General features: G+C 44.2%; 1 non-coding gene across 1 annotated transcript; it reads right to left on the bottom strand.

Moving 5' to 3' along the window:
* Positions 1–15,561: 15,561 nt before the first annotated feature.
* Trnas-cga lies at positions 15,562–15,636 on the bottom strand. Its single transcript has one exon. It is a non-coding gene; the product is annotated as a tRNA-Ser (tRNA).
* Between the last annotated feature and the right edge of the window lie 258 nt (positions 15,637–15,894).

Below are 15,894 nucleotides of genomic sequence, written 5' to 3'. Positions count from 1 at the left end.
CTGCTCCTGATTGTGGGAAATGATACGACGTCTCCAGAATGCATAGATTTTCTCCTGTTATAGCACTGATATATGACATGACCTTTCCGTCCAAAAGATAGTGAATACATTAAAAAACCAATCACCTTGTGGCCAATTCCAATTTCATGGCTTGTCTAATTATTTTTATTTATGATTAGTTAAGATTGGTATTTAAGACAGAATGTAGCCTAGGATTATAGTGAGAAAATCGAACAATAAAATACTTAAATGAAAGGAACTACTAATATTCGTAAAGTAATATTCATCCTGATTCAGCCTATGGGGACTCGTGTGGTCTCAAGAGTGACTACTGGAGCCAACATGACCATGTGATTTTCAGTAAAATCATCTGCTCCTTCAACCTCACACTGATTTAGCCACTCTAAATTGTTGTCGCCTGCGCACAGAAGCTCGGTACCTAGATGTGTGGCAATCTGTGAGGGTCGCACTTTGAGCACTGGTGCAGCCGGTGCACTGCGGACCACACACTGGTGCTCTGCAGGTCTTGTGATGGAAGGAAAATAGATACCGCGTGTACCGCAGCATCTCTTTTATAGATCACCATGTGCACTTCGGCAGTAGAGGTCATGCTGATGAAGGCGTGCAAATGTTGAAATAGCAGGCAGTGACGAATCAAGAAGGGATCAAATAAATTCCCGTCATGCTCTCTAGGGTCCAGAACAGTCGTATGCTCGTCACCCTGAGTGATAGGCTGTGGAGGTGGCAGAAAATGGTTGTGAAGAATTGTATGATGCGCACTCCGGTGTGGGCTGCAGCATTTATTTTCGTTCGCGCTCGTTAAAAAATTTCAGAATATTGTAAAAAAGCACTCATTAAATCACTGTAAAAATAAAAGGTAACTACTGTGAAAATTCAAACAAAAAGAAAACAATACATTATTAAATGTGAACAAATTGCCACGTACCTGAAGTAAATATTGGTTCTCTCTTATGTGCTCGGCTTGCCATCCTTCAACTGGAATATCTAGGACGATGAAATGTCGTTGTCCGGGTTTATGTATTTAGCAACTACTTGCCGTCAATGTTCATTGCAGGCTATATTTCAGAAAAACGTTCCCCTACCTTTTTAAAATTACCCCTTTCCACCCTAACGTCTACTGTTCTGCCTCTGGGGTCCGGATGTATCTCGAAAGAGTCATGGGGAAGAACAACACCTGTTAGCTATCGGCTGAGTGGAGCCACGCGCCTCTCTACTTTGTTAAAAGCGCTTCTACTATGGCCATTAGCCACAATGAACACTGTTTCCAGACCATATTTTTTTTAATGCTCTGTGGCGAGTGCGATCATTTTGCTATATATTGGGTTCTCGTCGGGACCGATATCGCTCAAAATGATAAGGACAGGCTTAACTTCACCGTCTCCATTCTTCATAAAATTGTAAAGAGGCTCAAGGGTTAAAATAGTGTCCAAGTCTTGAGTGATTGGTTGTAGCTGACGAAGAGTGCTTGCCACTTCTGATTGCTACGTAAATTGGTCCAATGTATGAGATGGCTTCTGGCCTACCAATCCCATTGGGCTTCGCTTCTCAAAGATCATACACGCTCGGAATCAAAATGTGCTTTGAAGCAATCACAAGGTCGTTATCTGGCAGTGCCACGTTGTATCCTGCTTCTTTGCTGCTGTGAGTCCTACAGGAACACAGGCTTTACCATCCTGAGATAAAAAAGTCACAGAGTGAGGGCCAAGTAGTGAGGCTACCGTCTCCAGCGACCTTATGGAGGTCACACAAAAGTATTGATCTAGGTGTGCTTCATGATGGTCAGCTTCAGGACAGCTCAGCTTCACCGAGACAGTCGCCTCGCCCGTATCTGCTCGTGTAGACATCAGTCGAATATAAGGAACACTTCGTGAGATACTGAACCCCAGCTTATTTAGTCTGTCGCTCTGAAAGCGTAAGGAGAGTAGGAGTTGTCTCACAGCGACGCCGCTCCTCTAGCAGATGCAATAAGCATTGCTAAAGCAACTACTGCTTTCAGCACTTCAGGCTATTCTTCTAAACGTGGACGTCCACGGCCAGCATGAGGCGTCAACGACTTCGCCGCATCGGGTTTCTGAGAACAAAACTCATTTATTATTTGCCTCTTATTTTCCCTATGCTGAATAGCCTACTATCTCTGTTTTTCCTTAACCTTGAGCTCCTTTTCATAATCGTCGATTTCTCGTGTTCGGTGCCGCCAGCGACGAGTGACCCTTAGCGCCTTTCCTTCAGATCCGACTCCACACGCAGTTTGGCAATCTTTTCCGGAGTGGGACGCACAGCAGATGTTGTGGAGTTCGACGTGACTTCATCCTCAACGTCGCTGATCACAAGAGGCTGAGTTTTCCGTTTCGGAGTACCTGGGAAGCGAAAAATATATTGATTTAAACGGGAAAAGAAGGAAGAAAACGTCGCGCATACGAAGGAAGGCGAATTACTAACCCACCGGTTGAGGGTCGTCGTCAAGATCTTGATCCCTTGGCTGCTGGTCAGTAGTCCCAACCTGATCCACGGAGTCCGCGTTTTGAACATTCTGGGCGCTTGTCCCAGCCCGACTACGCATTCCACCCTTTGAACACACTTGGCGCTCGTTCCCACCTGAGCCAAAGCATCCTTGGAGGTCGTGGTGTTTCCCTGGAATTAAAACATCGTGATGAAGACGTGAAACTGTCAAATTAAGAATATAGTTTTTGTTTTAGTAATTTTGTGTGAGACGAATATAGCGTTAACCCTAGGATGCATTTACAGGGCCTCCGAGGCCCTTGTATGTCTTCATTTTTAAAAAATTCTGTAATTTTTTGTTTGATTTCAAAATACTTTCCAGTACTCTTTCACTAACACTGTGACATTCCTCCTATCGAGTCTGAACGAGATACCTTTTAAAGTTTTTTGTATAATTCAATACGTTTACCCATACATCGTGAATGCATAAGCAGGGCTTCAGAAGCCCTCACACATTTATAAATGTTCTTTAGTCTATATTGTCTTCAACATTTGTTTGGGAGCAGTTATTAATTTAACAATAACTGTAGTGGTATTTCCAGCAACAGGAGTGCCAACAGCAGCAGTAGCTGTAGTAGTAATAGTATAACTAAAAAATAATACACACTACTTTCACATATCGGCGATGTCGGTGTATTATTGATCTTTTTGCTATGAAATGTTTTATTATTGCATAGTATTGTTATCCTGTGCTGCTCTTATCAGCCTCATTGTTACTGTAGTTTGTTTGTTGCTGCAAGGCCCATATTGTTACGAGTATGACTCGTTTAGTGCTGCACAAGCTGCTGTTGGAGAGACACGCCTTTTGCTATGGCTTCGACATGCAAAGCAAGAGAGTCAGTACATGCAAATGCAGCTAATTTTGAAAGTGTTGTGGCTCAGTGGTTTGAAGCAGATGATTCTTGCGAGGAAGGAAATATTTTTGAAGATGCAAGTAGTGAAGAATCAGCCAATGAACCTGCTAATGTGAATATTGAGACAGATGACAGTCCTTCCGATAATATTGCTTCATCAGAGTCTGACAATGAAGAGCCACCACAAAAAAGGTATAGAAGACCACACATACATCAGTCGGAATGGAACGATTTGGAAATTAGTTTCTCCTGCAACTTTTCGTACGCCTGTCCATAATATCGTGAAGAAGGCACCTGGTCCAGCCCGTGGTTTGAAAACCTGTAAACTAAGGATGCCTGGGACTTTTTCATCTCCCAGGAAATACTGGAAGAAATCATCAACTGCACAAATACTGAAGGCATAAGAGTGGCTGCCTGACGTGGTAAAACGTGGAAAAACGTTTCGCTTGCTGAAGTGGAGGGATTTCTTGGTCTTTTACTGCTTTCTGGTGTTGAGAAGATTTGGGATGTCCCTTTTATAGAATTATTCTTGGATGAAAAGGCAAATCCTACATATAAGGCCACCATGTCAGTAAATAGATTCCAGGATACAAGGAGAATGATTAGATTTGATGACAGGCGTACCCGTGAAGCTCGATCTGCAGATGACAAACTTGCAGCTGTTCGCTATGTATGGGAACTATTTCTTGACAAGTGTAGAAATAGAATGATTCCCAATGATTCGCTCACAGTTGACGAACAGCTAGTCCCATTCCGTGGAAGATGCAACTTCACCCAGTATATGCTCTTTAAACCAGCCAAGTATGGCATAAAAATATTTTGGTTATGTGATGCTACATCTGCGTGTGATTTAGACGGGATTGTTTACACGGGAAGGAAGCCCCATGAACCTATTCAGAAAAGTCTTGGATTGAATGTGGTGAAAGATCTTGCTAAAAGCATTGAAAGATCATCAAAAATATTACTGTTGACAACATCTTTACTAGAGTGCAGCTGGCAGAAGACATGCTTCAGAAGCAAATTACAGTGGCGGGAACAATCAAACAAAATAAACCAGAAATTCCTAATGACATGAAACCATCTGCCTCAAGAGCAATTCATTCCTCTTTGTTTGCATTTAGAGGTGATATTATAATGGTGAGTTATGTTCCCAAACAGAAAAAGTCTGTAGTTCTCATTAGCACAACGCATCACGACAGAAACATTGGTGAAACTCATGCAAAAAAGAAACCAGATATAATAAAGTTCTATAACTCTACGAAGGGTGGAGTAGATCAAATGGACCAAAAAATTCGTTATTACACATGCGAGAGGCAAACAAGATGATGGCCACTTGCATTATGGATGAATATGATGGACGTCGCAGCAATGAACAGTGAAATTTTGTTTTCCGCCCAACATCTGACTTACCAGAGTGGAAGAAGTGATACAATGCATTTGTTCCTAAGAGATTTAGCAGAGGAAATGGTAAGATCAGTAATGGAACTTTGTATTCAGATCGCTAATCTTCCAAAGGAAATCGTTGATGCCATGCAAAAATGTGGTGTTCAAAAAGATGTCATATTGCCGAACCAACTACCTTTTCAGGAAAAAGAAGAAGATGCAATTATTGTCCATATAATAAACACAGGAAAAGTGATATGACATGCATTAAGTGTAAAACCAACATTTGTAAGGATCATAGTGGCATTCTTTGTGCTTCTTGTCTGTCACATGTTAAAAACAAAGGAAAATGCAAATTTATGTGAACAATGCATAATAACTTTTTGTCAAAATATTGCCTATATACATAATATTGTGAATGATGAGTATGTTTTAATTGAAGAAATTGGTTGTAGTAAATGTTATAAAATGTAAACTGCAACTTATAAGTGAATTAATAAAATTATTTGTATATGTTGTATGCAAATGGATGTAACTAATAAAAATTCACTCTTACAGTTTTTTTAAAAAATTAATAAAACTTTAATGAGGCCCCCTAGATCCTGTTACTGTATCTTAGGAATCTTTCAATATGACAATAAATTTGACAGAAATAAATTTAACTCCAAAGAATGATTACATGAAAAGAGGAAAATTTTAAATTAGGGCTGGGCCTTTGAGGCCCTGCATATGCATTCATGTGTGTTTTCGGCACCATGCATCCTAGGGTTAAAAAAACTAATAGCGCTCTTCACTAAATGAGCGCAAAATAAAACAAAGCATTTTTGTCGACTTACTTAGAGCGCGTAATGCACACACAGCAAATCACAATTTTTAAAAATGCATATTTTACGCGCATTTCAAGGGAGAGCATTTAATGCTAGGGAAAACGTCAAACGTGCTCATATCGTAATAAAAGTGAATTAAAATGCACATTCAAGCGTGTGTGCTCACGTTTTCCGAGCGACTTTTCCTGTAATCCACGTATTAATGTTTATCACAGAAATACGCCTGCTAAAAAAAATCATATCAAAAGTCAATTTTTAGTATAAAATGTAGAACACAAAACACAAAAAATTGAATTATGTCAAAAAAAGGACCGCGATTATACCCCATTCGCGGTCCACAAACGATTAGTGTATAGAGTCTCTCGCACACTGAGTAGCGGCGCATATATTCGCCTCCGATGGTACATAAACCTCACTTAACTGGTGCGGTAGGCCAGACGCGAAATTTAACCGACAGGAAGAAGATCCTGTGATGTGCAAATGATTAGCTTTTCAGAGCATTCACACAAGGTTGGCGCCGGTGGCGACACCTACAACGTGCTGACACGAGGAAGGTTTCCAACCGATTTCTCATACACAAACAGCAGTTGACCGGCGTTGCCTGGTGAAACGTTGTTCTGATGCGTAGTGTAAGGAGGAGAAATGCGTACCATCACGTTTCCGACTTTGATAAAGGTCGGATTGTAGCCTATCGCGATTGCGGTTTATCGTATCGCGTCATTGCTGCTCGCGTTGGTCAAGATTCAATGACTGTTAGGAGAATATGGAATCGGTGGGTTCAGGAGGGTAATACGGAACGCCATGCTGGATCCCAACGGCTCGTATCACTAGCAGTCGAGATGACACGCATCTTATCCGCATGGCTGTAACGGATCATGCAGCCACGTCTCGATCCCTGAGTCAACAGATGAGGACGTTTGCAAGAAAACAACCATCTGCACGAACAGTTCGACGACGTTTGCAACAGCATGGACTATGAGCTCGGAGACCATGGCTGCCGTTACCCTTGACGCTGCATCACAGACAGGAGCGCCTGCGATTGTGTACTCAACGACGAACCTAGGTGCACGAATGGCAAAACGTCATCTTTCGGATGAGTCCAGATTCTGTTTACATGATGGTCGCATCCGTGTTTGGCGACATCGCGGTGAACGCACATTGGAAGTGTGTATTCATCATCGCCATACTGGCTCATCACCCGCCGTGATGGTATGGGGTGCCATTGTTGTTTACACGTCTCGGTCACCTCTTGTTCGTATTGACGGCATTTTGAACAGTGGACGTTACATTTCAGATGTGTTACACCCTTGGCTCTACCCTTCATTCGATCCCAACAAAACCCTACATTTCAGCAGGATAATGCACGACCGCATGTTGCAGGTCCTGTACGGACCTTTCTGAATACAGAATATGTTCGACTGCTGCCATGGCCAGCACATTCTCCAGATCTCTCACCAACTGAAAACATCTGGTCAATGGTGGCCGAGTAACTGGCTCGTCGCAATACGCCAGTCACTACACTTGATGAACTGTGGTATCGTGTTGAAGCTGCATGGGCAGCTGTACCTGTACACGCCATCCAAGCTCTGTTTGACTCAATGCCCAGGCGTATCAAGGCCGTTATTACAGCCAGAGGTGGTTGTTTTGGGTACTGATTTCTCAGGATCTATGCACCCAAACTGCGTGAAAATGTAATCACATGTCAGTTCTAGTATAATATATTTGTCCAATGAATGCCCGTTTATCATCTGCATTTCTTCTTGGTGTAGCAATTTTAATGGCCAGCAGTGTACAAGTCAGGCGTATGCTAGCTTTCCATTGCTGAAGTGCCGTTCTGCTATCCCATATCTGGTGTGGCACTTGGAAAGACAGTCCTGTATTACTGCCTAATAAATGTATTATTGTCAATGATGTTTTCCTGTCGCCCTCGAAATAACTAGGTCCTCACCACCACGTTCCACCTGGCTCTCTCCTGACGGTTAGAAGTCTGGAGCCAGACACCTATAACCCACCAGACACTGCTCTGGTGGCAGCAAGATTGGTCGTAGCTCCCCATGTAGCTCTTGGTGGATGGCTTCCTGCAAATCCGTTAACTCCATTCGTGCATCCCAGTTACTATCCGCTAGTGGCTACAATAACCCCATCATCATCAGTCTTGCATCTAGTGCTTGCACCTGTGTTTGTGCTGTTTCCAAAACATGATGCAGATTACTAGCTGAGCCCCTGGCATAATCTATGACTTCCTTTTCAGCTATCGAAATAAGCAAGTGTTGTTTAACACACTGCTCTCCAGGTTCACAATCTGTGTGAAATGCCACTCTGTTGTTACTTATTTTCCTCCTCTAACCCCCATTTAGTTTCTACTGTTCTGTTCAATTGGCTGACGTTGCTTGCACCTGCTGTCCCAAGTATGGTTTTCAGTATTCTATCCCAAATGTCTATCCACCTCCTCTTCACTCTTCTAGATTCTTGTGGCACCACTCTAATCATCTCCTGCATCTGCTGCTTTAGTCGTGCGTATGTTCCAAGCAATTTCCTGTGCTTCTTTGTGACCTCTCTCAGCCTCCAGCTACTAATTTCTAACTGTTCTGTCCCTGAAAACCCCTCCTCCATTCTCATAATTTCGTTCTGCAACTCCCACACATGGAGCACTGAATCTAAAGACCGCCTGCGACTGGAAAAAACCACGTCTGGTTGCCTGGAAAACAAAAACCCCTCCATCCATGTGATGATCTTGCAGCGCCCTCACTTGGCCCCCAGCAAAGAGGTATAGCACTGCTCTAAACTAGGTTTCTTCTTTTTGAGCAACCTGAGGACAGGTATCAATATCACATCCCCTCCCCTCCCTTCAGAAGTCCGCTTACTCCAAACAGCATGTCTTAACTCATTGAAGATAAAACCTACCCTAAAACAAATATATAACTTTATCCAAAACCACATGAATTTCGTACATACAGAAAAGAAAAATATTCCAAAATCCCTTAATTACAGGTATAACACACATCAATTACTTCATTAACCTCAGTGCATACTGAGCTATCTGAAACTCTTTCTCCTGTTGCTCATCCTTCCACTTCCTCTTCTTTGTCTCTTTTCTCACTTTCACTAATACCTCTTGTGAAACTGCCTCTGGTGCACCTTCAAATAGTTGTAGATGCCCAACATGCATAGTCGTTGTCCTTGTTTGTAGCTGCAGCTTCACATCTATTGGAGATGCACTTTCTATTACTTGGCACAGCTCCTGGTACCATGTTACAAACTTCTTCGTCTTTCCTTAAGGATTATATTAGCCAGACAAAATCACCCACTGGCCTACTGAGATAATGTTCCCACTAGCTTCACTGCTTCCTCTTGCTTCCCCAGCACCTTAGTATTTGCTCACTAAACCTTTCTCCACACTTCCCTAACCGTCCTGTCCAGGCTGTCACTCCTTCCTAACCCCTTTCTCGCTAATCATGCATTAAACGCGATCGTAGCGAGTTGTTTAGTGAATTTCGATTCCATTTGTTGCAATTTGTCATCACTGACTGTTGTGGTAAGTGATAAATTCTGCATAAGTAAGCGAGAGACATAAATTGCTGGATATACGCGTCCTTCAAGAGGAAAGCACATGCTTGCGTCTACCGCAACTGTCGCTTGGAATCGTCATCAACGCGATCCCTGTCCGTGCTTTGACATGCGCGAACTGCCATCGTTCGCGTATCGGACTATAGTTCACATTTTTTTTTTTCTTTTGGCAACTGACACAACTTATTGTGTCTGGCACATAAAACTTCAATATCCGTCTATTAACCAACACCTGCAGGACTGTGATTGCATGCTGGTGTGGCATTGGCATTATCTCTAGGTAATGAGAAAAATGGTCTGTTATGATCAGCACAAAACGATTGCCTGCTGGTGTTCGTTTGAATGGACCCAACACATCCACCCCATTGAAACTGAGCGGTTCTGTTGCTTCTGGCAATCTCTGTACTAGTACCTGCTTCCAATTTAAATCTGCCTGCTGTGCACAATGCACACAATTTCTGACTTACTGATGAACATCATTCTTCCTTCCATTCCACCAGTACTTTTCTGCCACTCTCTAATTCGTTGCTCTGCATCGCTCATGACTCGATAAGTTGTGTTCATGCATTTCACGTAATACTTCTAACTTCAACTTGGCTGGCACCACCACACATGGTCCTAATTTCTTTTCTCTACATAATAATCTGTCATGCTAAACTGTTGTTGCTTGCCATACAATCTACACTCTTTCTCAGTGCTCTGTGCTGCTTATCATTCCCCAAGGGGCTGACTTATTGTTTACACTACCACTATCTTTCTGCTCAACCCATTTGCATTTCCATGTATCTTCCCAGCTTTGTGGATTACTTTTGGCTCAAATCCACTGAGTTTCAAAGTCCATCTAGTTAATCTACTGGATAGGTCCTTCAAACTCAGTATCCACTTCAAAGAAACATTACCCATCACTACCTTGAATTTACTAGCATAAAAACAACACTATAAGTATGTTACTCCATACGCCAAGCCAAGCATCTCTCTCTTAATTGTAGAGTTATTTCTTTCCGCTGCATTCAACTTTCTTGCTACAAAGGCAGTAGGATGTTCCTGACCACCCATTTCCTGACTTAAAACACACGTAAGAGTGTGATTCGGTGGATAACATGATAATATGAACGCGTTTTGATAATCTGGAAACACTGACACCAGACACGATGTTTACGTATTTTTTATTTAAAAAATGCTACCTGGCATTCCTCTGACCAAACAAACTGGTTTTGCAATATCTGCATATCCGTTTATGAACTTCCTATAATAATTCATGAGGGCCAGAAATGATTGCAACTCCTTGATTTTTGCCGGTGCCGAAAGTCTTGTACTGCCTTCTCTAACCTAATATCAATTCTTACACCATCCTTACTAATGATATGACCCAAATAGTTAACTTTTTCCTCTGCAGAGTGACATTATTCCATGCTGAGTATCAAATGAGCTGCTCGTAATCTCTGGGTTAGACGTTGTCTATGCTCTAGCAAACGCATTGAAAAGACCATTATGTCATCAAGATACTCTAGACACAGGCACAGTTTCAATCCTTTTGCACTCCATCCACAGGCTGTTAGAAAATTGCCAGTGCAACTTCAAAGGTATGCTTCTATATTTGTAGTGTCCTCAGAATGTAGAAAACGTCGTTTTCGATCTATCCTCGAACGCCACTTCTGACTGATGGTACCCACTCTTTATGTCCTCTGTCGAGAAGTACTGGCTTTGCCCTAGGTTCTCTATTGCCTCTGTAATGTTCAAGACCGGGTGATCATCTAGTGTAGTCTTACTATTCAAGTAGCGGTAATAGCAACAAAAGCGACACTTCTTTCAGCCATCCATAGACTTCCTGGACACAGTCATGATTCCCATCGCCCGGTGGTTACTGCTCTCTTCTTTTATCTCATCAGGCAATTATTGATTTATAAAGTCCTGAAAAACTGCTCGAAGCAATTATGTTATTCTGTATGGCCTTCAGTACACAAGTGCTTCATTCTCTGTCTGAATCCTGTGCCGCATTACTGGTGTAGTAGGCAATGACCCTTGTGGGAAAAAAAGATCCTGAAATTCTTGCAACAGATCCTCCATCTGTGTCCTGTCTGTCCCCTTTAAATGTTTCAATGTCTCACAAACTGAAGTCCTAGTAGCATCTTGTGCCCCCTTATAACCTACAGCGCCTGTGCAGCAATCTTCCTCATCCGGAATCTCCAGTATAGCTAATGACGTTCTCTTCTACTTCTTGGCGCCAAAATTATCCACACCAATGGGTACTACCTCGCCTCCATCCCTCTATTGTACATGTACAATACTATGTTTCACCAAACAACACACTGCATGTATATTCAACACTTCATTACCCTCCAGTGGTTCTGCTATACATGGCATATCAACTGGTAAGTCAGGCTCCACATCCACCCACAGCAATTTTCCGATACCTCCTGACATACAATCATCTGAACCAAGCCTTAATCTTATTGTTCATAGTTTTACTGGATTGTCCCATACACTAAACATTCCTCATGGCACACCAATGTTGACAACAGTTTCCCCTACTAGTATGTCTTTGCACTAAGTTTCACCATACATCATTGAAGGTCAGTTGTGGCATGATGTTGATGCAGAAATTCTAAGCCTAGGATCATGCTCTAATCCTCGCTGACATAAGACATCACCTCCACACATTGATAAAATTAGTTGCCTTCAATGTAAAGTTCATCACTACTGACCCTAATGGCTGTACATGTCTAATAGCCCCCTTGAGGCCACTGACACAAGTGCCCCTGTGGCCAACAACTCTTCATATTCCCTGCCATTATCTATCACACACAATGACACATCCTGCATCTGCATTCGTTTTTACTGCGTTCACCTTGAAAGATGCCGAGCTATCGTGGCTTGTCCCTTCCCCCTCCCCCCCCCCTTTTTTGCCTTGATTCGACTTTTTCTTGTTAAGTTCCCGAGTGGTGATGGCCAAATGGCCAATCAAGGCCTTTGGGATCATGAAGTCTAGAATGAGAGCTTTGATTTTCTTTAGATAGTAACTGGGTGACGGGACTGGTGCCATTTATCAGGCGTGGGATGATGTGTGGTGGCATGGCTACCTGAGTGACAAGAGCACAATACGGCCCACTCATCGCATCACAGGGGGTGCCCAGCGTTTTCGCCTTTTGTACTGAGGTGAGCAGGATGTCTGAGACATAGGCAGTGTCGCGGCTGGCTCCTTGCAGATTCTTTTAGTGCACTGAGTCCCATCATTCACCTACCAGATGACACTGGATGGCTGCATTGTCTGCATCGGCTTGGAGAATTTTAATGTTTGTGTCCCTGGAGGGGGGAGGGGGGGTCGACAGGTCGACAATACGTTGCCCACATAGACTAATATAAACCACTGTCAACCAACGGCCAGAGGCAATTTCAGGCCTGTGCTTTCCCGCGCATAGACGTTTTTCGTCTATGCGTCTCCATAGACGAAAAACGCCATCTGATTGGTGGACCTCTATGACGTATACTGACGCAAAAGAGCACACTCCGATTTGGCAGAAGGACCCGCGATAGGAGGAAAATTTGTTATAATGGTTTGGAGGGGAAAGGAGCAGCAGAATCTAACAGTAAGACTGGCAGCTGTTTCTGTGTCCTCCCACAATTAGGGATTTTCCTGCCTGGTGGGCTTAATCTTTCAGTGTGAAAGAAGTGAGGAGCTGAAAGGGGATTTGCTTCTCAATGGATGGAGAGATCGGCTGTGTTTCACTTCTGGACAGCCAAAGCAAACGTCAGAGCTCTTTACGTCTAGTCAGCCAGAGCAAAGGTGATCGCAAGAGTCAGAATTATTACTGTCATCATACTCCGGGCAGAACCTGTTTCTTACCATTTGGCGACAACAGTCGGTACTGTTTGTGGTTTTTTCTCGCTTGCACAATTTCAGTCGGGTCTTTATCCACTGGTGCGTTCCATCACTAAGAGCAGCTGTAGCATCATACCCGTACTCTGAGCCGTTGGCTCGTGGCCGGTCTTGCAGGTAGTAATGTATTCACAGCAGCGGCGCAGTAGTCTAATTAATGAGATCCCTCTTACCTTATGCTGTCACCAAGACGCCATAAACAGTGCACATGTGATCTATATCAAGGGTTCTCATTTCTGATCCATACACTCCTGGAAATGGAAAAAAGAACACATTGACACCGGTGTGTCAGACCCACCATACTTGCTCCGGACACTGCGAGAGGGCTGTACAAGCAATGATCACACGCACGGCACAGCGGACACACCAGGAACCGCGGTGTTGGCCGTCGAATGGCGCTAGCTGCGCAGCATTTGTGCACCGCCGCCGTCAGTGTCAGCCAGTTTGCCGTGGCATACGGAGCTCCATCGTAGTCTTTAACACTGGTAGCATTCCGCGACAACGTGGACGTGAACCGTATGTGCAGTTGACGGACTTTGAGCGAGGGCGTATAGTGGGCATGCGGGAGGCCGGGTGGACGTACCGCCGAATTGCTCAACACGTGGGGCGTGAGGTCTCCACAGTACATCGATGTTGTCGCCAGTGGTCGGCGGAAGGTGCACGTGCCCGTCGACCTGGGACCGGACCGCAGCGACGCACGGATGCACGCCAAGACCGTAGGATCCTACGCAGTGCCGTAGGGGACTGCACCGCCACTTCCCAGCAAATTAGGGACACTGTTGCTCCTGGGGTATCGGCGAGGACCATTCGCAACCGTCTCCATGAAGCTGGGCTACGGTCCCGCACACCGTTAGGCCGTCTTCCGCTCACGCCCCAACATCGTGCAGCCCGCCTCCAGTGGTGTCGCGACAGGCATGAATGGAGGGACGAATGGAGACGTGTCGTCTTCAGCGATGAGAGTCGCTTCTGCCTTGGTGCCAATGATGGTCGTATGCGTGTTTGGCGCCGTGCAGGTGAGCGCCACAATCAGGACTGCATACGACCAAGGCACACAGGGCCAACACCCGGCATCATGGTGTGGGGAGCGATCTCCTACACTGGCCGTACACCACTGGTGATCGTCGAGTGGACACTGAATAGTGCACGGTACATCCAAACCGTCATCGAACCCATCGTTCTACCATTCCTAGACCGGCAAGGGAACTTGCTGTTCCAACAGGACAATGCACGTCCGCATGTATCCCGTGCCACCCAACGTGCTCTAGAAGGTGTAAGTCAACTACCCTGGCCAGCAAGATCTCCGGATCTGTCCCCCATTGAGCATGTTTGGGACTGGATGAAGCGTCGTCTCACGCGGTCTGCACGTCCAGCACGAACGCTGGTCCAACTGAGGCGCCAGGTGGAAATGGCATGGCAAGCCGTTCCACAGGACTACATCCAGCATCTCTACGATCGTCTCCATGGGAGAATTGCAGCCTGCATTGCTGCGAAAGGTGGATATACACTGTACTAGTGCCGACATTGTGCATGCTCTGTTGCCTGTATCTATGTGCCTGTGGTTCTGTCAGTGTGATCATGTGATGTATCTGACCCCAGGAATGTGTCAATAAAGTTTCCCCTTCCTGGGACAATGAATTCACGGTGTTCTTATTTCAATTTCCAGGAGTGTAATAGTCAGGGGTAACATGTTAAGGCATACTCTCACTCACAAAGTTTGTAGGCCTCTATAACGTGATAGTTTATCTCACTCCCGTATGCGAATTCAGCTAACATCTCATTATCCAAGTTACATTGTTCTTATTTATATTCAATTCAATATTTGTGTCTTACAATACTTTAAGAATTCTCGCAATAAATCTTTGTATTATTTACTAGTTGAATTTCACCTTTATTATCAGGGCTCTTTGCCAGATATGAGGGAACAGCTATTATCATAAACAGAATTATGTTGAAGGTGCAACTCTTAAACTGATCACAAACAGGGCCATATCATAATTTCCTCCACAAATTGTCTTTTCTGAGGTAGGAACTATGTGGTAGTTAAAGAGGGATGAGTGTATTAGCGTCACTAATATGGATGTCTTTAATGAAATTCTTCCAATCCATCTGTGGCATGAATCAGCAAACCAGTGTTAAAAACCCTCCGTCGGGCGCAATCGGCGTGACAGGCACAGCTGACTTGTTTCTCTCCCTCTCTCGCCAAGTAGGCGGCGTGGGATCTCCCCGCCACTAGTAGCTTTCTATCTTCATGTGCTGTTTACAACTCACTCCATTAGTGTTCGCGTGACCCTCGTGGAGAGGAAGTGTGACGTTCGTGGCCACTCAAGCTCATTGCGCCTGATCACGTCTCACTTACAAAGGTGCGTATTTTTTGTTCTTTTTCATCAGAGTGCTTATTTTGTTCATTTGATGAATGAGTAACGTGAATTTTGTGAATTATTTACGCAAATATATACTATTTTGAGCTCGGCCTTTCAGGTAAATTGTGCCTGAACACGTAATTATCCTGAAACTTCCTGGCAGATTAAAACTGTGCGCCGGACCGAGGCTCGAACTCGGGACCTTTGCCTTTCGCGGGCAAGCGCTCTACCAACTGAGCTACCCAAGCACGACTCACGCCCCGTCCTCACAGCTTTACTTCTGCCAGTACCTCGTCTCCTACCTTCCAAACTTTACAGAAGCTCTCCTGCGAACCTTGCAGAACTAGCACTCCTGAAAGAAAGGATATTGCGGAGACATGGCTTAGCCACAGCCTGGGGGATGTTTCTAGAATGAAATTTTCACTCTACAGCGGAGTGTGCGCTCTGTAGAGTGAAAATTTCATTCTACGTAATTATCCTGGTGTTTTCTCTTTTACGCCCCAGAT

This window comes from Schistocerca americana, chromosome 4 (assembly GCF_021461395.2).
Source record: "Schistocerca americana isolate TAMUIC-IGC-003095 chromosome 4, iqSchAmer2.1, whole genome shotgun sequence".
In the NCBI taxonomy this organism is placed as follows: domain Eukaryota; kingdom Metazoa; phylum Arthropoda; class Insecta; order Orthoptera; family Acrididae; genus Schistocerca; species Schistocerca americana.
This window is presented reverse-complemented; position numbering and strand designations above follow the sequence as displayed.